Below are 25201 nucleotides of genomic sequence, written 5' to 3' on the forward strand. Positions count from 1 at the left end.
GTGCATATGGACACACACAGAGCTGGACAGGTAGATATAGATACATATACCTCTTAAAAAAGAAGGCAGTACTGACAGTACCAAACTATGCTTGCAGTGTGGCAGCAGAGAAGGAGAGTTATGGTGACGGGGAGCTGGGGACGATCCAATACAGTTCTACACGACTGCAATGCTAGCTTAACTTGCACCAAACTTGCCTTAACTCCCCTCCAGACACACAGACTTCTTTTAAGAGGAGGGAGTTCCTTACACAAAATGCTTTGTGTTCACATAAATCTGTACTATTCAGAACAAAACCAGCTCTGTTGGCAGAAATTGTGGGTTCGCAGGGACATTTAAGCTTTCATTAAACTGGAAAGCAATCAAGTCTGTATGTCTACAAATTATACATTTAATAGTTCCACAAATTTGGCAAAATTCATGATGACATCTAGGAAGTTTACACCAAATCGTAGACATAAATATGGGAATCATCATCAAACTTGATGAAATAGACGGTTTGGCCTCCACTTGATGAATGACCAGGCCAGTCCTTTTAGAGCCGTCCTCTTTGGCATATTCCACTTGTTTGCCTACCAGGCTGTCCATAACTTCTGGTTCCCTTTCTGCTGGAGGAGAATCATTAGAAAGGGGCATAATGCGAAGGTCGCCTTCTTTATAATAATCTAGGAGCTGGTACATGTACAAGATGGGATCCTTCTCCTGGTGATGTACAACCACATGTTCATGATAGGGGCGCGCGCTAGGACCATCCCCTTCCACTCGTCCTTGGAGCCATCTTCCATCTCAAACATGTGCTCTACCGCCTTGCCGATCATTGTGTTGGCCAGGTGTGCATCACTGATTCAAGAAGTCGCAACTCTTATCAGGGAGGACTTCGAGAACAGAAACTCTTTCATCTTTATTAAGTCCTAGTCCATAAACACAGTCACATCCATCGTATTCTATAAGATACAAAGAAGGATTTACAGGCACCTGGTCCAGAACAGTTCCTTTCCACTGGGTGACAGGGCCATTCCCTTCCTTCCACCCAGGCTGAATCCTGCAGCCTACGATGTTCCGCCGGGGCTGGGAAACGGGTTTGCTCGGCCCCACACTGCTCCGATGTTCTTTGTGGGACGTCCTTTGCTTCATTATGCTTGCAGACACACCAGCATGGCCTGAATCCACTCTGGACCGCTGGCCAGGTGTCTTCCTGAATGGGGTCTTCATTCATCTATATTTAGGTGAGCAGCACAGCTGCTGGACTAGGGTGAAAATTGAATACTCTCCGATTTGAAACTTTTCACAGAATCTCAATGTTCCTGTTAATCATCATCCAAGTACCTTTTTTACAAGTTCAGCAAAAACATGTGAAATCATAAGGACTCTAAGATGCACTCTGAGGAAAGCAATCACCAACGTTTCACTGTTACCTGGATTTCATGGGTGCTCTCCGCCGCGTCCACCACCGCCCCCTGAAACCGGCTCCCTGCAGGCGCGCGAGCCCACCCTGGGCACTGCCCAAGCTTCCACGTCCTGCGGCTCATCCCGGCGCCCTCGGCGCAGCACGCTCAAGGTCACCAGGGATGCGGGCGCTCTGGCGAGGGGCAGACACAGCCGGGGCCGGGGGCGGGGGACGGGGGTGACCAATTTTTCCCTAAATTAAAGAAACATTTCTACTTTCACCTTTATTCGTTCTTCCCCAACAATCCGTAACCAGAAAAGTAGTAAATACTCTAGCCATGCAGAGCTTTCTTCTGGAACACAAACAAAGATGTTCTTTTGTGTTTCTGTGATTTTGCACCTTCTGTATAACTCTTTTCCTGATTAATTTTTTCTCACTTATAAAATTCCAGTTTATAGGCCATTTTCTCTGTGAAGCCTTCCTATCTCCCCAAGACAGGGCTACTAGAACCTCTTCTCCTTTTCATTACATTTTGTACTAACTTTGTACTAATAATTACAGAATAAATATATCACTACTCATTACGTTTTGTTGTATTTTTTTTATCTTTCTCCTCCACTAAATTGAGAGATCATTAAAGGCATTGATCATGTCTTCTTTCCATCCTCTGTACCCAGCACAGTTCAAGACACATAAAAGTTAAATAGAAATAAAACCATGAATATACCCTCCCAGATAAACTTACTTTTCTATATAGATATGTGACAGATGGGGACAGCCCTATGTCATCTTTGTTCTGACCTATCACTGCCTATGTAATCTTTATGTGACAGGTGTAATTGTGTTTCTATAATCCTTGTATCTCTGCTTATTCTGTGCTCCATAGAATATATTAAATGTTCCTCAGATACTCTTATCCATAACATTATTTAAATGTATAATTTAGCATATAAAATTTCATATAAGCAAGCATGAAGTCAGTTATGTAAAATTAAAGTTGAACTTGCTTATACTGACCAAATCTACATCAAAACCTGAACATAGAGGAAACAATGAACTTTTTTTCTGTTTATTTTCTGATTTGGGGGCTTGTTTGTTTATTATTCTCCTAGAAGTTCTCAGTTATGGACATTAGCTCTAAACTTTTAATGAGATAGATATTTGAATCTTTTGTACCTTTTTTTGCTATTGCTTGGCCACTAGAATTTTTTTTTTATCTATAGCAGGTGATTCCTAAAATTTTAGTGAAGCAAAAAAGGAAAACACAAAACAAAAAAATTTAGTTATGACTTGCAGACTATAGGATTATTACCAATATTGATTCTTTTCCCAAGTAAACTCCCAATGCTATATCACCAAGATTGGCAGTATTTTTTTCTGAAAAGAGGCAGATAATAAATAGTTACAGTTCTGTAGGCCAAGAGGCAAAATTAAGGATATTATGAAAAACTTTAATTAAAAAAGAGAAAACATACTAACTCAATATTTGTATTGACAAAATCCAAAATGCGGTAATAATAATAATTCAGAAAAAGTTTTCTGTAATACTAGTGTACTAATGAGGAGAATAAAATTATTGTTTTGGAAAAAGAGCAATAACAGTTAATATAACTGAGGTTTAAAATTAATATTTCCTATGATTAAAATTGACTACAAATTTCATTTGTTAATGCTTATCTGTAACATGATTTTAACAATTTCATTTTTGAAAATGTTTTTTTTCGTAGATAGATAACACATATGGCATTCAAAAATGCTGATAACTGCTTCAATGTGATTTATAATAGCAGTGACAATTGATAACAGCACCATATATAGTGTCTTTTGCAACTACTCAGCTCTGCTGTTGTGGCACAAGATCATCCATAGAGAATAGATGAACAACTGTGGCTGAGTCTCAATAAAGCTTTATTTATAAAATTTATGTTTGAATTACATAGAATTTTCACATGTCACAAAATATTAAGTTTCGTTTGAAATTTTTAGCCATTTAAAAATATAAAAACAGGGACCCCTGGATGGCTCAGCGGTTGAGTGTCTGCCTTTGACTCAGGGTGTGATCCTGGGTCCAGGATCAAGTTCCACATCAGGCTCCTGCAGAGAGCCTGCTTATCCTTCTGCCCATGTCTCTGATTTCTCTTTCTGTGTCTCTCATGAATAAATACATAAAATCTTATATATATATATATATACACACACACATACACAATTCTCAGGTCATGAACTGAATAACTGAATAAAAACAGGTGTCAATATAGATTTGGACCACTGACTGTGGTTTACTGACCCTCGATGCTAAGACCCTGTATTACAGTCATAATTACAAGTGACTTACTTTGGTATTGGTGGCAGAATATTTAAGACAAAAGGCAGAAGATTGGAGGAGGGGCAAGATGGTGGAAGAGTAGGATGCCCAAGTCACCTGTCCCCACCAAATTACCTAGATAACCTTCAAATCCTCCTGAAAATCTACGAATTGAGCCTGAGATTTAAAGAGAGAACAGCTGGAATGATACAGTGAGAAGAGTTCACGCTTCTATCAAGGTACGAAGACCGGGGTGGGGGGGAAGAAATAAACAAAAGGCATCCAAGGGGGAGGGGCCCTGCCAGGAGCCGGGCTAAGGCCGGGGCGAGTGCCCCCAGGACAGGAAAGCTCCGTCGTGGAGAAGCAGGAGCTTCACCAATCTTCCCGGAGGGAAAGGCCAGTGCAGGGAGTTAGAGCAGGACCCCAGGAGGGGCGGGGATGCCCTCAGCTCCCAGGGACATTAACAGAGCACCTGCGCCCCAGGGGAGAGCTCGCCACACCCCGCAGCCAAGCTCCCAAAGGGCTGCAGCGCAAGCACGGGTGGACCCGGGAGCAGCTAAGAGGCGGCTCCAGCAGAGGTTTCGCGCCGGAGGGAGTGCACGGCCCCGGGAGAAGCTCAGAGGGGCTCGAGAGGAGGCTCCACGTGGAAGGGGCAGCACCGCTGGGAGCGTGAATCCAATAGCACAGGCCCGGGAGCAAAGGGCCCAGGGGACACAGCCAGGATCCGGCCTCGTCCCGGGACAGGCAGAGGCCAGGAGGGCCCAGGACAGCAAAGACACTCCTGCCCCAAGCTGAGCAGATCAGCGGCCCCTCCCCCAGAGCATCCAGGCCCCTGCAGACTGACAGCTCCTTAGTTACTGCAGAAGCTGAATCCAGGGCTCTAGGGCTGGCTGCCGCCACTGTGGTTGCTCCTACTGGGACCTCACAGGATAAACAACCCCACTGAGCCTCACAGTGGCCTCACCAGCTAAGCAGCTTAAACATCACTCACTGAGCCCGGCACCAGGCAGGGGGCTGAGCAGCTCTCCCAAGTGCTAACACCTGAAAATCAGCACAGCAGGCCCCTCCCCCAGAAGACCAGCTAGAGGGACAGGGGAAAAACAAATTATTGACCAAGCAGCACTGGAAAGTTCCAGGGGAAGTGAAGGGACTTACAGTATACAGAATCAGAGGATACTCCCCCCCACCTTTTTTTTCTTGTTTTTTTATCTCTTTTTCTTATCTCTTTTTTCTTTTTTTCTCTTTTTTTCTTACTTTGTTTTTTCTTTTTCTTTCCTTCTTTCTCTTCTCTCTTTTTCTTCTTTTCCCAATACAATTTGCTTTGGCCACTCTGCATTGAGCAAAATGACTAGAAAGAAAACCTCACCTCAAAAGAAAGAATCAGAAACAGTCCTCTCTCCCACAGAGTTACAAAATCTAGATTACAGTTCAATGTCAGAAAGCCAATTCAGAAGCACTATTGTAAAGCTACTGGTGGCTCTAGAAAAAAGCATAAAGTACTTAAGAGACTTCATGACTGCAGAATTTACATCTAATCAGGCAGAAATGAAAAATCAATTAAATGAGATGCAATCCAAACTAGAAGTCCTAACGACGAGGGTTAACGAGGTGAAAGAACCAGTGAGTGACAGAAGACAAGTTGATGGCAAAGAGGGAAACTGAGGAAAAAAGAGACAGACAATTAAAAGATCATGAGGATAGATTAAGGGAAATAAATGACAGCCTGAGGAAGAAAAACCTACGTTTAATTTGGGTTCCTGAGGGCGCCAAAAGGGACAGAGGTCCAGAATATGTATTTGAACAAATCCAAACTGAAAACTTTCCTAATCTGGGAAGGGAAACAGGCATTCAGATCCAGGAAATAGAGAGATTCCTGCCTAAAATCAATAAAAACCGTTCAACACCTCGACATTTAATAGTGAAGCTTGCAAATTCCAAAGATAAAGAGAAGATCCTTAAAGCAGCAAGAGACAAGAAATCCCTAACTTTTATTGGGAGGAGTATGAGGGTAACAGCAGACCTCTCCACAGAGACCTGGCAGACCAAAGGACTGACAGGATATATTCAGGGTCCTAAGTGAGAAAAAATGCAACCAAGAATACTTTATCCAGCAAGGCTCTCATTCAGAATGGAAGGAGAGATAAAGAGCTTCCAAGACAGGCAGGAACTGAAAGAATATGTGACCTCCAAACCAGCTCTGCAAGAAATTTTAAGGGGGACTCTTAATATTCCCCTTTGAGAAGAACTACAGTGGAACAATCCACAAAAACAAGGACTGAATAGATATCATGATGACACTAAATTCATATCTGCCAATAGTAACTCCGAACGTGAAAGGGCTTACTGACCCCATCAAAAGGTGCAGGGTTTCAGACTGGATAAAAAAGCAGGACCCATATATTTGCTGTCTACCAGAGACTCATTTTAGACAGAAGGAGACGTAAAGCCTGAAAATAAAAGGTTGGAGGACCATTTACCATTCAAATGGTCCTCAAAAGTAAGCAGAGGTAGTCATCCTTATATCAGATAAACTAAAATTTACCCCGAAGACTGTAGTGAGAGATGATGAGGGACACTATATCATACTTCAAGGATCTATCCAACAAGAGGAATTAACAAACTTCAATAAATATGCCCCGAATGTGGGAGCTGCAAATATATCAATCAATTAATAACCAAAATTAAGACATACTTAGATAATAATACACATACTTGGTGACTTCAATCTAGCGCTTTCTACACTCGATAGGTCTTCTAAACACAACATCTCCAAAGAAACGAGAGCTTTAAATGATACACTGAATCACATGGATTTCACAGACATCTACAGAAATTTACATCCAAACGCAACCAAATACACATTCTTCTCAAGTGCACATGGAACTTTATCCAGAATAGACCACATACTGGGTCACAAATCAGGTCTGATAGTACTGGAAGTCCTAGCCTCAGCAATCAGACAACAAAAAGACATTAAAGGCATTCAGATTGGCAAAGAAGAAGTCAAACTCTCCCTCTTCGCCGATGACATGATACTCTACATAGAAAACCCAAAAGTCTCCACCCCAAGATTGCTAGAACTCATACAGCAATTCGGTAGCGTGGCAGGATACAAAATCAATGCCCAGAAATTATTGGCATTTCTATACACTAACAATGAGACTGAAGAAAGAGAAATTAAGGAGTCAATCCCATTTACAATTGCACCCAAAAGCATAAGATACCTAGGAATAAACCTCACCAAAGATGTAAAGGATCTATACCCTCAAAACTATAGAACACTTCTGAAAGAAATTGAGGAAGACACAAAGAGATGGAAAAATATTCCATGCTCATGGATTGGCAGAATTAATATTGTGAAAATGTCAATGTTACCCAGGGCAATATACACGTTTAATGCAATCCCTATCAAAATACCATGGACTTTCTTCAGAGAGTTAGAACAAATTATTTTAAGATTTGTGTGGAATCAGAAAAGACCTCAAATAGCCAGGGGAATTTTAAAAAAGAAAACCATATCTGGGGGCATCACAATGCCAGATTTCAGGTTGTACTACAAAGCTGTGGTCATCAAGACAGTGTGGTACTGGCACAAAAACAGACACATAGATCAGTGGAACAGAATAGAGAATCCAGAAGTGGACCCTGAACTTTATGGGCAACTAATATTCGATAAAGGAGGAAAGACTATCCATTGGAAGAAAGACAGTCTCTTCAATAAATGGTGCTGGGAAAATTGGACATCCACATGCAGAAGAATGAAACTAGACCACTCTCTTTCACCATACACAAAGATAAACTCAAAATGGATGAAAGATCTAAATGTGAGACAAGATTCCATCAAAATCCTAGAGAAGAACACAGGCAACACCCTTTTTGAACTCGGCCATAGTAACTTCTTGCAAGATACATCCACGAAGGCAAAAGAAACAAAAGCAAAAATGAACTATTGGGACTTCATCAAGATAAGAAGCTTTTGCACAGCAAAAGATACAGTCAACAAAACTCAAAGACAACCTACAGAATGGGAGAAGATATTTGCAAATGACATATCAGATAAAGGGCTAGTTTCCAAGATCTATAAAGAACTTATGAAACTCAACAGCAAAGAAACAAACAATCCAATCATGAAATGGGCAAAAGACATGAACATAAATCTCACGGAGGAAGACATAGACATGGCCAACATGCACATGAGAAAATGCTCTGCATCACTTGCCATCAGGGAAATACAAATCAAAACTACAATGAGATACCACCTCACACCAGTGAGAATGGGGAAAATTAACAAGGCAGGAAACAACAAATGTTGGAGAGGATGCGGAGAAAAGGGAACCGTCTTACACTGTTGGTGGGAATGTGAACTGGTGCAGCCACTCTGGAAAACTGTGTGGAGGTTCCTCAAACAGTTAAAAATAGACCTGCCCTACGACCCAGCAATTGCACTGTTGGGGATTTACCCCAAAGATACAAATGCAATGAAACGCCAGGACACCTGCACCCCGATGTTTATAGCAGCAATGGCCACGATAGCCAAACTGTGGAAGGAGCCTCGGTGTCCAACGAAAGATGAATGGATAAAGAAGATGTGGTTTATGTATACAATGGAATATTACTCAGGTATTAGAAATGACAAATACCCACCATTTGCTTCAACGTGGATGGAACTGGAGGGTATTATGCTGAGTGAAGTAAGTCAGTCGGAGAAGGACAAACATTATATGTTCTCATTCATTTGGGGAATATAAATACTAGTGAAAGGGAAAATAAAGGAAGGGAGAAGAAATGTGTAGGAAATATCAGAAAGGGAGACAGAACGTAAAGACTGCTAACTCTGGGAAACGAACTAGGGGTGGTAGAAGGGGAGGAGGGCGGGGGGTGGGAGTGAATGGGTGACGGGCACTGGGTGTTATTCTGTATGTTAGTAAATTGAACACCAATAAAAAATAAAAAAATAAAAAAAAAATCAGGTCTGAACCGATAACAAAAGATTGGGATCATCCCCTGCATATTCTCAGACCATAATGCCTTGAAATCAGAACTCAATCATAGCAAGAAGTTTGGAAGGACTTCAAACACATGGAGGTGAAGGACCATCCTGCTAAAAGATGAAAGGGTCAACCAGGAAATTAAGGAAGAATTAAAAAGATTCATGGAAACTAATGAGAATGAAGATACGACCGTTCAAAATCTTTGGGATGCAGCAAAAGAAGTCCTGAGGGGGAAATACATCGCAATACAAGCTTCCATCCAAAACTGGAAAAAACTCAAATACAAAAGCTAACCTTACACCTACAGGAGCTAGGGAAAAAACAGCAAATAGATCCTACACCCAGCAGAAGAAGAGAGTAAATAAAGATTCAAGTGGAACGCAACAAAATCGAGACCAGAATAACTGTGGAACAGATCAACAGAACCAGGAATTTGTTCTTTGAAAGAATTAATAAGATAGATAAACCATTATCCAGCCTTATTAAAAATAAGAGAGAACACTCAAATTAATAAAATCATGAATGAGAAAGGAGAGATTACTACCAACACCAAGAAAACACAAACGATTTTAAAAACATATTATGAACAGCTATACGCCAATAAATTAGGCAATCTAGAAGAAATGGACGTGTTTCTGGAAAGCCACAAACTACCAAAACTGGAACAGGAAGAAGTAGAATACCTGAACAGGCCAATAACCAGGGAGGAAATTGAAGCAGTCATCCAAAACCTCCCAAGACACAAAAGTCCAGGGCCAGATGGCTTCCCAGGGGAATTCTATCAAACGTTTACAGAAGAAACCATACCTATTCTACTAAAGCTTTTCAGAAACATAGAAAGAGACGGAGTACTTCCAAATTTGTTCTATGAGGTGAGCATTACCTTAATTCCAAAACCAGAGAAAGACCCCTCCAAAAAGGAGAATTATAGACCACTATCCCTGATGAACATGGATGCAAAAATTCTCAACAAGGTACTAGCCAATAGGATCCAACAGAACATTAGGAAATTATACACCATGACCAAGTAGGATTTATTCCTGGGACACAAGGCTGGTTCAAAACTCGTAAACCAAACAATGTGATTCATTGTATCAGTAAGAGAAAAAACAAGAACCGCATGATCCTCTCATTAGATGCAGAGAAAGCATTTGACAAAATACAGCATCCATTCCTGATCAAAACTCTTCAGCATGTACGGATAGAGGGAACATTTCTCAACATCTTAAAAGCCATCTACGAGAATCCCACAGCAAATATCATTCTCCATGGAAGAACACTGGGAGCCTTTCCCCTAAGATCATGAACAAGACAGGGATGTCCACTCTCACCACTGCTATTCAACATAGTACTGGAAGTCCTAGCCTCAGCAATCAGACAACAAAAAGACATTAAAGGCATTCAAATTGGCAAAGAAGTCAAACTCTCCCTCTTCGCCAATGACATGACACTCTACATAGGAAACCCAAAAGGCTCCACCCCAAGATTGCTAGAATTCATACAGCAATTTGGCAGTGGTAGGATACAAAAACAATGCCCAGAAATCAGTGGCATTTCTATACACTAACAATGAGACTGAAGAAAGAGAAATTAAGGAGTCAATCCCATTTATAATTGTACCCAAAAGCATAAGATACCTAGGAATAAATCTAACCAAAGAGGTAAAGGATCTATACCCTAAAAACAATAGAACACTTCTGTAAGAAATTGAGGAAGACACAAAGAGATGGAAAAATATTCCACGCTCATGGATTGGCAGAATTAATATTGTGATAATGTCAATGTTTACACGTTTAATGCAATCCCTATCAAAATAACATGGACTTTCTTCAGAGAGTTAGAACAAATTATTTAAAGATTTGTGTGGAATCAGAAAAGACCCCAAATAGCCAGGGGAAGTTTAAAAAAGAAAACCATAGCTGGGGACATCACAATGCCATATTTCAGGTTGTACTACAAAGCTGTGGTCCTCAAGACAGTGTGGTACTGGCACAAAAACAGACATAGAGATCAATGGAACAGAATAGAGAACCCAGAATTGGACCCTCAACTTTATGGCCAACTAATATTCGATAAAGGAGGAAAGACTCTCCACTGGAAGAAAGACACTCTCTTCAATAAATGGTGCTGTGAAAAGTGGACATCCACATGCAGAAGAATGAAACTAGACCACTGTCTTTCACCATACACAAAGATAAACCCAAAATGGATGAAAGATCTAAATGTGAGACAAATTCCATCAAAATCCTAGAGGAGAACACAGGCAGCACCCTTTTTGAACTCCACCACAGCAACTTCTTGCAGGATACATCCACGATGACAAAAGAAACAAAAGCAAAAATGAACTATTGGGGCTTCATCAAGATAAGAAGCTTTTGCACAGCAAAGGATACAGTCAACAAAACTAAAAGACAACCTACAGAATGGGAGAAGATATTTGCAAATGACATATCAGATAAAGGGCTAGTTTCCAAGATCTATAAAGAACTTATTAAACTCAACACCAAAGAAACAAACAATCCAATCATGAAATGGGCAAAAGACATGAAGAGAAATCTCTCAGAGGAAGACATAGACATGGCCAACATGCACATGAGAAAATGCTCTGCATCACTTGCCATCAGGGAAATACAAATCCAAACCACAATGAGATACCACCTCACACCAGGGAGAATGGGGAAAATTAACAAGGCATGAAACCACAAATGTTGGAGAGGATGCGGAGAAAAGGGAACCGTCTTACACTGTTGGTGGGAATGTGAACTGGTGCAGCCACTCTGGAAAACTGTGTGGAGGTTCCTCAAAGAGTTAAAAATAGAGTGACCCTATGACCCAGCAGTTGCACTGTTGGGGATTTACCCCAAAGATACAGATGCAATGAATGGCCGGAACACCTGCACCCCGATGTTTATAACAGCAATGTCCACAATAGCCAAACTGTGGAAGGAGCCTCAGTGTCCATCGAAAGATGAATGGATAAAGAAGATGTGGTTTATGTATACAATGGAATATTACTCAGCCATTAGAAATGACAAATACTCACCATTTGCTTTAACGTGGATGGAACTGGAGGGTATTATGCTGAGTGAAGTAAGTTAATCGGAGAAGGACAAACATTATATGCTCTCATTCTTTTTGGCAATATAAATAATAGTGAAAAGGAATATAAGGGAAGGTAGAAGAAATATGTGGAAATATCAGAAAGAGGAAAAAACAAAGACTTCTAACTCTGGGAAACGATCTAGGGGTGGTGGAAGGGGAGGAGGGTGAGGGATGGGGGTGTATGTGTGATGGGCACTTAAGGGGCACTTGACGGGATGAGCACTGGGTGTTATTCTGTATGTTGGTAAATTGAACTCCAGTAAAAAATAAATTTATTATTAAAAAAAAAGAAATGACAAATACCCACCATTTGCTTCGACGTGGATGGAACTGGAGGGTATTATGCTGAGTGAAATAAGTCAATTGGAGAAAGACAAACATTATATGGTCTCATTTATTTGGGGAATATAAATAATAGTGAAAGGGAATAGAGGGGAAAGGAGAAGAAATGGGTAGGAAATATCAGAAAGGGAGACAGATCATGGAAGTCTCCTAACTCTGGGAAATGAACTAGGGGTGGTGGAAGGGGAGGTGGTCGAGCGATGGGGGGTGACTGGGTGGCGGGCACTGAGGAAGGCACTTCTCGGGATGAGCACTGGGTGTTATTCTGTATGTTGGCAAATTGAACACCAATAAAAATAAATTTATTATTTAAAAATAAGGCACAAGATTTAAAAAGGGATCTCTGGCATCCCGGTGGCTTAGTGGTTTAGCGCCGTGTTTGGCCCAGGGTGCGATCCTGGAGATCCTGGATAGAATCCCGTCAGGCTTCCTGCATGGAGCTTGCTTCTCCCTCTGCCTGTGTCTCTCCCTGTCTCTCTTTGTCTCTCTGTCTCTCATGAATAAATACATAAAATTTTTTAAAAAAGATAAAAGAGGGATCTAGGTTTTTTCTTTTTACTAGGCCCTTTGTTAATTGCCCTGTTCCCATATTTCCACTCCCAGTTTCACATTCTCCTTCCCTTTTTTCACTATTCCCAAACTGGATATACTTATCAGTCTGCAATGTAATGAATATGCCATCACTGTCTGGTAGGCAATTTATTCCTTCTAATACAGTGTTTTTAATGTTTCACATTTCATTGACTCCACACTCAGGCAAGCTTAGATCCCTGCAAATTGACTTCTAGGCTTCTCATAAGGTAGGTGGTGTGTGTGTGTGTGTGTGTGTGTGTGTGTGTGTGTGTGTGTGTGTTTTGGAAAGGGATGAGAATGTAGGCAAATGAGCATAAATATGGAATTGAATAGACCAGTGAGTATACATGAGAAGAATCAGGGAACCATAATTCTGGTGCATGCAAGAAGAGAATTGTGATTTTTCATTATTAATAGATGAATATCAATGTGTCTTTATATAGTGATTAAGATGTAAGATGTTTAAATCTTCCCTGGAATCTATGGAAAATGTTAGAATTTTTGCTTTTTTTTTTTCCTATTGGAAACCTAATGAGAAGAATGAAAATCTTTTTGGGGACAAAGGGGTGGGTAATATTTCACTTAATTGGGGTTCAAAGTCAATATTCTCTAGCATTCAAATTGATTGCAAATTTTATTATTAAGTTTTATTTATTAATGTCGGTGTGTGTTGAGATTTTATGTATTTCTATGTTAGAAAAGAAAAACTGAAAAGGTGGTTTATGTGTGTAAAAATTCAATGAATTTTTAGGCATATACATAAACTGCTAAATGTTTTAGGCCTAATTTTACCATGAAGCAAAGTAGAAGAAGCCATAGCCAAGCAGAAAGAGAACTATTTAGTAGTCACATTACTTTGGTTGTAAACTTCAATTATGTCCTTACTAATTAAATGATCTCAAGTAAGTTATTCAGACTCTTTAAGCATTATATTTTCCTATTTGAATCCTCACAAAGTAGTCTATAGTTGAGCAAAAGCTATGTAAAACACATAGTCCCATAACTGCAACTCAAAAAAGAACCATTTTAATCTTTATAAATGATATATATCATTAAATATGTTCTTTTAACTTTGCACTGATCACGGATCATAACAACATATTAATCATATATGATCACATAATTCTCCTTGAATTACCTTTCACCCAACCCCTAATATTCTATATTATCCAGCAAGGACTCATTTATAAAAATGTTCAGATATCCCTAGACCAAAAAATATCTCTTTCCTCTGAAGTCTCATGATTTGCACCTCTTTTATTTTGCTATTTTTTTCCTATTTTCAATCACACCTACATTTATTCAAGTTCTTCATGTGTTTGGAATTATAAAATGTTGGAACTGGAAAAGACATAAAATACTCTCATCCAATTTCCCCATGTTATGCAGGGGAAAAGAGATAAAAGGTGAAGTGAATTGTCAAGAGTCACATGAAGCTTTAAAGACAAGTAGGGTTAATCAACTCTGAATGTAATACTTTTCCTGCTATCTTATTTGTCTCTCATTTATGAATTTTATTTCTACCTCCGCTGCCTTCACCAGGACCAGTCAACCCATCCCCTCACCTTTATTAGCTTTACTTTATTTCAAATCCTTTTCATATCAATATCCCATTGCATAATAACCCCAGACCTGTGACTATTATTCTTAAACCTCCAAGTTTGTCTTCTCACTGCAAATTTTTTTCTGGTCCAAGTCACATTATGGTCTGCTGCCAAATTAACCTTTAGAAACCATCAATTGTCATTCTACTAGTATAAATTGAACATAATACTTCCTAGAATTGGAAGCTTTCCACAACCTACACTTGCTTTGTTGCTGAATATGAATACTGGAGAACTGGCTTAGGTAAAAATGAAAAACTCAAATTCCTATCTTCCCATTTTTCTATAGGTGATTCCTCTGTCCCAGAGGTGTGAGCTCGTCATCTGTGTTTTTCTTCTCATTTGATCTTCTTTGCTTTGAGTGCCTTCCTTCATTTTTATTTATTTAATAACTATTCATTCTTATAATTCTGTACTTTAATTCCTGTTTACTGATGAAGAATTTCATTACCACTGAGGTCTATGGCCATTGCATGTTCCTTTGTTTTCCTAGATATATTATTCATAGTATATTTTACTTTGTATTATTATTCCTCTTTTTTCATGTGTATCATATCTCCAAATAGATTTTTAAAATTTTTAAGAAGAATTACATATATATTTATCTCACTATCTGACAATCAATAATGTTTATTGATTATTATAATTATATATCCTTCTTGGTAAGTAAAAAAAAAGTCTACCAAACACAATATGACTACTACTTTGATTGATTTTAAAACATTTCCTATAGCCAGGTGTAATTATTTTCTTCTGATGGATTCTTAGAATTTGATTGTGTCAGATAACTTACAGCTCTGGTTTATTTATAATTAAGAAAGAATTTTGGAAAAAAAAGAAATAATTTGGTTTCCAGTTTGTTCCCAAAATTACAGTTTTCAAAACTATCATGAAAAGTGTGTTTGAATGACTTCCATATTTCATTGTTATTGGCATAAGGTAGCTCTCATTCTGTTTCTTATAAGCTTTGAATATAATATACTGTCTGTTCATAAAAAATGACAGGAACAATCAGCTTTTGTGATATATAAAAAGGATATTATATAGTGAGTAATTATGGCCTGATTCACATTTGGTAAATGGATTTGACTAAAAGAGTTCAGCTATAATATTCAGACAGATTTAAATAAGTAAAACCAACTCTTAGAAGCTTGGTTAACTAGCCAAAAGTCTACACAGGTGACTTTGTCTCCTCATTGCAAATCACACTGCATAGGAAATAAAACAAATTAATAAAATAAAATCTAGTTTAATGTAAATTGAACATGTGGATTTTCTGAATGAAATGCATAGTGTGGATTTCAGTTGCATGATATAGAACTAAATATTCTTAATTTTAAAAATAAAAAGAAAATTTGATAAATTTTAAATGATGTTTCACATCTTATTTTTTTTCTTTGAGAAGTAAATACCATGGTATCAACATGTGAGTCAGTAATATTGTTAAATTGCATATTCAAAAGTGGAACACAAATATTAGAAAGATTCACTGCCAGAAAGCACACATTTTAATTCCATTACCAGTGCCATTCCCATGTTTTTGTCTTTGGAAAATATCATTTTTAAATGGTACTCATGGGGCCTCAGCTGAACACAAAGCTCTGCACATTTACATAAAGATAAACATCTCAGCCAGGATTACAGAGTGCCATTCCCCCCTCCCTGCCACTAGACCCAAGATTAATGTCCAGGTTCAAAAGTCATCTGATAGGCCAGTTATGCCAAGGTATTTTCAATACAGCATTTGTAAACACTAAAGTAAAAAGGTGGAAACTGAAATTATTTTCTGCATAGCATATCCTTGTCATAAATCACAAATAAGAAAACTGTTGTATGAAGTACTATTTTATTAAATGTCACTCAGCATTCATGATTTCATCATTCTGGGGGTATGGAGAGGGTATAAAGTAGCTAATGGTCCAAGAATCTGTATGAATACCCAGAGCATAACAGTGTGAAAGTTATGGAAAACCTGAGGAAGGAAGGTAGAAATACAGAAAGAAGTGAATCCACATAGAGAAAGGAAGCAGTTCTACCACTTCAATCATTCTAGAAATGTTCTTGCAATTTAATTAAATTACATTTATTTGTTTTTAGTAAATTTAGTAAAATAAATTATGTGCTTACTTTTTTGTTTAACTTTGTATGTGTGTGTCTGTGTGTGACTTTCCCTCTGTGTATGTGTGTATACATACAGAACGAGAGAGAGAAAGAGACACAACTAAATGAAACATAATTCAAATATATGTACTTGAAAAAAAGTCTTTTTTTGGGGGGAAAAAAAGTCTTTTATTTAAGTCTGTGTTAGTAGAGGGTGAAATGAGTCTAGGAAAATGTATTAATATTGTAAAACCTCCAATTTAGCATGGTACATTTATAAAAAGTTGAATCTGGTGAAAGGTCTTAAGAACTGATTACACTGAACATAAAGAAACCAACACAGACACAAACATTTGCAATTCTATGTATATGTTGGAAGAACCAATTTAGTTTTTAAGATTCAAGAAACAGAATGTGCTATAAGATTTTGCTCTTTCCTCAGCAGGAGTACAAAGAAATCGTGATGACAGTGGGAAGGATATGGATAATTCCTTGTTACCTCTATATATGTATGGTTTTAAAAATGGCAGTTCAACCAAAATTTGAGCCTATATGTGGATTTTGGGTGTTTCTATTTTTTTTCTGTCATGTCAAAATATTCAAGTAGAACTTCCTCCATCTATAATAGAATAAGGACTTGATTTATTTACTCTTTTACCTTAAACAACTAAAAATGAAGCAAAATATTTATTTTATTTTATTAAAAAAAAATTTTTTTTATTTATTTATGATAGGCACGCAGTGAGAGAGAGAGAGAGAGGCAGAGACACAGGCAGAGGGAGAGGCAGGCTCCATGCACCGGGAGCCCGACGCGGGATTCAATCCCGGGTCTCCAGGATCGCGCCCTGGGCCAAAGGCAGGCGCCAAACCGCTGCGCCACCCAGGGATCCCCACAAAATATTTAAATATTGGTTTTTAGACATTGGCCAAAAGGCAGTTCAGAATAGTTATTTCCAAATCCAAGGAGAAAAATGAGGTAATTCCTAATATCATTATACTAGCTTACTGTCTGGACAGTTTCTAGGCAATAGCACAAGGAGGGGGTATACCCTATTTGTATAGAGACTGATGGTTACCCAAAATTGAGACAAAATCCAGCATTCAGAGAGATCACAGAAAGTAGAATCCATAGGGTGGAGTAACAGAAAGAGAAAGCTATCCAGGATAGTTTTCTGGATATCTAGTACTGAGATCAAGGAGAACACCACACAAAAGGAGCAAGCAGAAAACTCCATGGAACTTACATGGGGCTGGAACTTACATAGTCATTAAGCCAGAGTGGCAAGTCCTAAAATTTGGAAAATGAAATGGAGTTTGCAGAAAGGTTTCTGCATCAGAGTGGGGCCAAATTAGCTCTAAACTGAGGGCTATCTGGACATGCTTGACAAAGCTTAAAAGAAAGAACCAAAATTGTTTCCAAGTAAGTTGCCTATATCCTAGAATAAAGCTCTAAATTTATTTAAAAGTATACCAAAAGCCCTGACACAAATGATGTAAATTTTACAATGTCTAACATCTAATCAAAAACTACCAAGCATGGCAAGAAGCAGGAAAATATGATTCTTAGTTCTGAAAATAATCAATGAAAAGAAAAAAAAATGAGTCAGATAATATATTTAGTAGGAAAGGACATTAAAATGACTATTATAAATAGAGTACGTATGTTCAAGAAGATAAAGGAAAGCATACACATAATAAAGATGGATATGAATTATCTAAAAATGACCCAAACTCAATTTCTAGAGTTAAAAAAATGAAGTTTGAATTGAAAAATACACTTCATGGTATTAATAGAAAATTATATACTACAAAAGAAAATAGTGAAGATATTAACAATAGAAACTACCAAAACTGAAAAACAGAGAGGTAAAATGACTGTAAAAGTGCCGAAATCCTCAGAAAGCTGTGGAACAATATCTAATGTGACAAAGGAAAGATTGCCTACTCCTACCACTTCGATTTACCATTTACTGGAAGTCTGCACTCATAAAATAATGAAAAAAAAAAAGAAATAAAAGAATACACGTTGGAAAGGAAAAGTTAACTGTGGTTATCAACATATGCCATGATCATCAATGTAGAAGACCATAAGGAATCTACAAAAATGATTAGGATGTGGACATATATTTTGGGATGCCACCAATCAGTATAGTTTGGCAGTTTCTTTAACAATTTTAAATACACCTACTAAATGATCCAGTCATTCCATTCTTAGGTATTTTTAAAGACACAACACATATTCACATGAAGACCTCTACATGTATGTCCATTTGTAGTACAGAAAGGAAAAAAATGAAAGAAAGTAAGAAAGAAAGAAAGAAAGAAAGAAAGAAAGAAAGAAAGAAAGAAGAAAGAAAGAAGAAAAGAAAAGAAAGAAAAGAAAAAAAAGAAAAGAAAAGAAAAAAAGAAAAGAAAAGAAAAGAAAAGAAAAGGAAAAAGAACCCACCCAAATTTCCATCAAAATGTGAATGGATAAACCCTTGTGGGGTTTATATCCCTATGGTGAAATACTACACGGCAGCTAAAATGACAACATAGAAGAATCTTAGATAATAATGTTGAAAACAGAAGTCACACAAGTGTATATACTCTATAAAGTCATTTATTTGAAATTTCAGAAAATTTAAAATAATCTCTAATGACCAAAATTCTATCAGAGGTGATTGGTTAATGGGTTAACAAGGAGAAAGGGATTATAAGGAAGCTTGAGGAAACTTTTGGATGTGATGTATTTGTGCATCATCTTGATTTTGGTGATAGTTTTATGAGTGTATACATAAGTCAAAACTTGTCAAATTGTTGAGGGTATTATGCTAAGTGAAATAAGTCAGACCGTGAAAAACACATACCATATGATTTTACTCATAAATGGACTCTAAAAACATTTAAAAAATGAAAAAAATTAACAAAAGTCAGAAGAGACCTATAAATACAGAGAACAAACTAACAGGTGCCAGAGGGGAGAGTGTGAGAGATTGTGCTAAACGGAAGAAGAACACTGGGAGAGATAGGTTTCCATTTATGGAATAAATAAGTCATGGGAATAAAAGTCACCATATAAAGAATATAGTCAATGATATCATAATAGCAGTGTATCAAGACAAATGGCAATTACACTTGTGGTGAACGCAGCATAATGTGTAAACTTGTTGAATCACTACGTTGTATACCTTAAACCAAGGTAACATTATATGTCAACTATACTAGAAAAAATACTCATCAAATTGCACAATTTTAATACTTCTAGTTTATTTTATATACTTTAATAAAGCTGTAAAATAAAAATTAAAAGTTTTCATTATAATTCTATATTGTTGCAATAAAACTGTTGTCCTAAGCTATGAATGAAAGGGATGGTACATACTGATTTGTCTTGTAATTCAAGAAGTCAACTGTATTTCTATACACTAACAATGAGGCAGAAGAAAGAGAAATCAAGGAATTAATTCCATTTACAATTGCACCAAAATCCATAAGATACCTAGTAATAAACCTAACCAAAGAGGTAAAGGATCTGAACTCTAAAAACTAGAGAACACTTTATGAAATATATTGAGGAAGACATGAAGAAATAGCAAAACATTCCATGCTCATAGATTGAAAGAACAAATATTGTTAAAATATCTATGCTACACAAAGCATCTATACATTCAATGCAATCTCTAGCAAAAAACGACCAGCATTTTTCACAGAGCTGGAACAAACAATGCTAAAATTTGTATGGAACCAAAAAAGACCCCAAATAGCCAGAGGGAGGTTGAAAAAGAAAACCAAAGATGGAGGCATCACAATCTCAGACTTCAAGCTGTATTGCAAAGCTGCAATCATCAAGACACTATGATACTGGCACAAAAACTGACACATAGATGAATGGAACAGTAGAGAGAACCCAGAAATGGACCCACAACAATATAGTTACCTAATCTTTAACAAAGCGGGAAAGAATATCCAATGGAAAAAATACAGTCTCTTCAACCAATATTGTTGGGAAAATAGGACAGCCACATGCAAAAGAATGAAACTGGAAAACTTTCTTACCCCATACACTAATATAAACCCCAAATAAATAAAAGAACTAAATGTGAGATAGGAATACATTAAAATCCTATAGGAGAACATAACTTCTTTGACCTCAGCCATAGCAACTTCTTGCTAGCCATGTCTCCAAAGGCAAGAAAACAAAAGCAAAAATGAACCATTGGGATTTCATCAAGATAAAAAGTTTTTGCATAGCCAAAGAAACAATCAACAAAACTAAAAGGCAATCTATGGAATGGAAGAAGATATTTGCAAATGTCCTATCAGATAAAGGGCTAGTATCCAATATCTATAAAGAATCAAACTCAACACCCAAAGGACAAATAATCCAGTCCAAAAATGAGTAGAAGACATGAATAGAAATTTCTCCAAAGAATACAGGTAGATGGTTTACAGACATATGAAAAAATTCTCAACATCACTGGGCATGAAGGAAATACACATCAAAACCACAATATGAGATATCACCTCATACTAGTCAGAATGGTTAAAATTAACATCTCAGGAAACAACAGATGTTGACAAAGATACGGAAAAAAGGGAACCCTCTTACACTGTTGGCGGGAATGCAAGCTGGCACAGTCACTCTGGAGGTTCCTCAAAAGTTAAAGATGGGGCTACTGTATGACCCAGCAATTGCACTATTAGATATTTATTCAAAGGATACAAAAATAATGATTCAAAATCATTATTGTACATGCACTCCAATGTTTATAGCAGCACAATCAACAAGAGTCAAAATATGGAAAGAGCCCGGATGTCTGTAAACAGATGAATGGATAAAGAAAAGGTGGCTTAATGGAATTAATGGAATATTACTCAGACATCATCAAGGAGAATTAAATATTGACATTTGCAGCAAGTTGGATGGAACTAGAGGGTATTATGATAAGCAAAATTAGTCATGCTTGGAAAGACAAATACTATATGATTTCACTCATATGTGGAATTTAAGAAAGAAAACATGAACATAGGGGAAGGAAGGATAAATAAAATAAGATGAAAATAGAAAGGAAGGCAAACTATAAGAGACATTGAACTCTAGGAAATAAACAGGGTTGCTGGAATGGAGGTGGGTCAGGGGAAGGGGTAAATGGGCGATGGGCATTTAGAAGGATACTTGATATAATGAACACTGGGTGTTATATACAACTGATGAGTCATTAAATTCTATCCCTGAAACTAATAATACAACATATGTTAACCACAATGAATTTAAATAAAATATTTAAAAATTTAGAAAAAAAAAGAGTATCTCTTATTTTTCTCTTCTTTTCAGAATCAGACATCAGTTTTGTCATTAGACCATTGGCCTCACTCAGGTTTTTTTGAAGACCTCAATCTATTCCTTCACTGCTAGCTTTTCTTCCAACACTAGATATCGATATTATTTCATTCATATCTGCTGTCTTCAAAGCTAACACTCCAAGTAAGTTAATTGGGAAGCTGCCAGGTCATTCTCCCCTATCCACAAATGTCTTCCTCTTTGAATTTTGTCTTTTCTTCCCTCTTTCTCTGAAATTATCAGCATTCTAATACTTGTATTTAGACAACACAAGCTGGAGTGTTTGCTTAAAAAAAAACTGTTAAAATTCTTCTGATGTGCCTAATTCTCCCAACTAGCACATGGTAGTTAATTAGAATATATAACTGTCCTCTTGGAAAGCACAGAGAATTTCTCTTTGAGAGAATGAGGGATGGTACCCAGAGTTTCAAGGAAGAAAACCACAGATATGACAAATACAAGGTAGAAACAATGTGAGTAGGGGAATACAGATGCGTCACTGAGCGGTCTGGGCCTCAGGGTTGTTTAGATAGAGAGAGTCTCTTACCAAAGGGAAATTGTGTTATATTCATCAATTTGTTTAGAGCAGGTCTTAAAAAGATTTTTTTTGTTTTTGAGAGAGGGAGAGAGAAAGCTAAAGGAAATTAGAGCAGAAAGTAGAACTAGTTTAAAGTGCCAGCAACAATGAGGATGGCCTAACATCATCTGGAGCTAGATCTTCTTTTGCTATATACTTTGCATGTAGATTTTGCATACACATTTCGCTCTTCAAATGTCTGGATTGAGGAGCTCAGAGAATGAATTACTTAGAATTCTAAGGAAAATGTCTTCTTATTGTGTAAATTCCCTACATATGTATATCCCTAAACATTGAAATTTAATAAATATTTGGAGAATAATTTTTGTATACCATCTAAGCTTGAATGTATTTGTGTGTATGTATCCATTAGAATGAAGGTACATCTATTTATTTTGTTCCAGGTTTATTGAGATAAAAATGACATATGGAACTGTATAAGATATACAGCATAATAATTTGACTTACAAATGTTGCGAAATGATTACCACAGTAACTTAGTTAAAATCCATCATCTGATATAGATAAAAAAGGAAAGATTTTTTTCCCTGCGATAAACACTTTTGAGATTTATACTCTTAACTTTCAAATACACGATAGAACAATGTTAACTATAGTCATCATGTTGTACATTATATTCTTAGTACTTAAGTACCTTATAACTGGAACTTTATATCTTTTGACTACCTTCTTCAAATTTCTCCTACCTCTCCCTCTTGCCACTGGTAAACACAAATCTGATCTCTTTTTCTGTTTTTTTCTTTTTTCTTTTTTTTTTTTTTGTGTGTGTGGTGTGTGTTTAGACTCCAGGGATAAGTGAGATCATACAATATTTGTCTTTCTCTGTCTGACTTATTTCACTTAGGATAATGCCTCTAGATACATCCAAGTTGTTACAAATGACAAAATTTTCTTTTTTATGGCTGAATAATATACACACATGTGCACACGTGCACATAACCCAGTTCTCTTTTTTTGACATTGGAAGCTTTATTGTTCAACCTCACACAGACATAGAGGGCGGAGGGCTGGACACAGAGGCTGAAGGAGGCTTGTGCACGTGAGCTTGGCAGTCCTGCTCAAAGGGGAAAACCTTTGGGCTGCTATCCATCTGTCCGTCCCTCCAGCTGTGCCCAGTGGCCACACTCACCTGGCCCCAGGCAGGGCCGGGCCACCCTGGCTGCAGATCCACCCAAAGGTCTTTGACAAACAAGGGTTTACATTTCTGTAGGTTGTTCCGGAATTTAGTTTTCTAGATATTAAAACCACTCGGATTTTTTAAGTACCTGGTGAGGTTACCAGGTAAATTAAAGGACTTTTGGAAAAATTCCCATGTCTGATCTCACCTAATATCTGACAGATGCCATCAAGAATAAGCGTTAAGGTACAAAAATACCATAGATAGATAGATAGATAGATAGATAGATAGATAGATAGATAGATAGATATAGATATAGATATAGATATAGATATAGATATATAGATATAAAATTCAACAAAACTAAACCACGCTTCTAAAGCAGATGTGCTAGGCCAGAAAACAGTACATAGTTTTAACTTAAATGCATTTATGGTCCCGGCATCCCCTCCCCATTCTTCAAGGACGAAAATACTTTAAATAATTTAAATAAAAGTCACAGGATGATATTTACTGTTTAGGGATTTAAAAGGGTGGAACATTCCAACACTCCACCAGCATATGTGGTTGTGGTCTCGAGAATGTCCTTCCCTGAAGCCAGCTCATGGTCTGTTCATTTGGTTTAGAAAGGAGCTTAGATTTTTCGGAAGAACAACAACAACAAAAAAGTGTTAAGAGTTTTCGTTGGTATCAATTACCAAAAAAAAAAAAAAAAAAAAAGAAGAAGAAGAAGAAAGCCTAAGACCCCTAGTAAAATGTTCAATGCCATCACAAAAGACAATACAAAAACCAAAGTGCTCAAATCAGAGGAGTACTAAACTTGCCCAGAACATATAAAAGCTTTAAATAGAAGTTTAGTATATACACAACTCGCTCAGAAGACTTTGAGGAGAGTCTTCAGTTTCCGTGAAGAGCCGGCAGGGAAGCATTGGGAGTGCGGCCCTCGGTGGCCCCAGGATGCCCTGCCCTCGTCCTGCCCGTCGGTCCAGAGGAAGGAACCAAGGCAGCGAAGGAAAAGTGGGTTTAGGCGAGGTTTTCAACGACGAGTACACGCTCCTCGGTGAAGGGTCCTTCTGTCCCTTCAAAGCGGCCACTGAGGACAGAGGTGCTAAGTGTGCCAGCTGGGCGGGGGGGGGGGGGGGCGGGGAGACCCGCACGGTGGCAGGAGCGGCCAGGGCGCCTGAAGGCCGCAAGGCTTAGCGTGACCTTCGACACCTGGGGACAGCGCCAGCACAACCGAAGGAAGGATGCGGGGACGCCAACTCGGGAAGCTGTACCAGGGCGTGCCCGGATGCTCTGGGGGGGCTCCTTCGCTAACCTGTCCCAGTCCCCGGGCCCCGGGGCAGGGAGCTGCATGGCCCCACCTGCCTGCCTTCCACCTGAGGCAGAGACGAGGCACCACGGGGGTTCCAGGCGAGCGGCTGGGCCACTGCCGGCCCGGGGACCCGGGGAGGCCTGGAGGCCGTCCTCCGCCCTTCCCGGCTCACAGGAGCCCCCGGGCTGGCCTTGTCTGCAGGCGATTCAGAGCCGCTGGCCGGGGCGTGCTGCCCTTCTCTCCCCCGCCTCTCTGGGCCCCTCTCCTGCCCCCGGCACTGGGATCTCCGGGGGCAGGATGGTCTCCGGCCACACTACACCCGAGGCCCCCCAGGCCCTGAAGCAAGCCGGGCCCTACATATAGTTCTTTATCCACTCATCGTCAATGGACATGTAGGTTGTTTCCATGTCTTAGCTATTTTAAATAATGCTTCTATGAACATGG

General features: G+C 38.3%; 1 pseudogene; it reads right to left on the reverse strand.

The window, feature by feature from the left end:
• Positions 1 to 439: 439 nt before the first annotated feature.
• Positions 440 to 1427, reverse strand: LOC144308603 (spindlin-1 pseudogene; annotated as a pseudogene).
• Between the last annotated feature and the right edge of the window lie 23774 nt (positions 1428 to 25201).

The sequence above is a fragment of the Canis aureus genome, chromosome X (genome assembly GCF_053574225.1).
Source record: "Canis aureus isolate CA01 chromosome X, VMU_Caureus_v.1.0, whole genome shotgun sequence".
Taxonomy (NCBI): domain Eukaryota; kingdom Metazoa; phylum Chordata; class Mammalia; order Carnivora; family Canidae; genus Canis; species Canis aureus.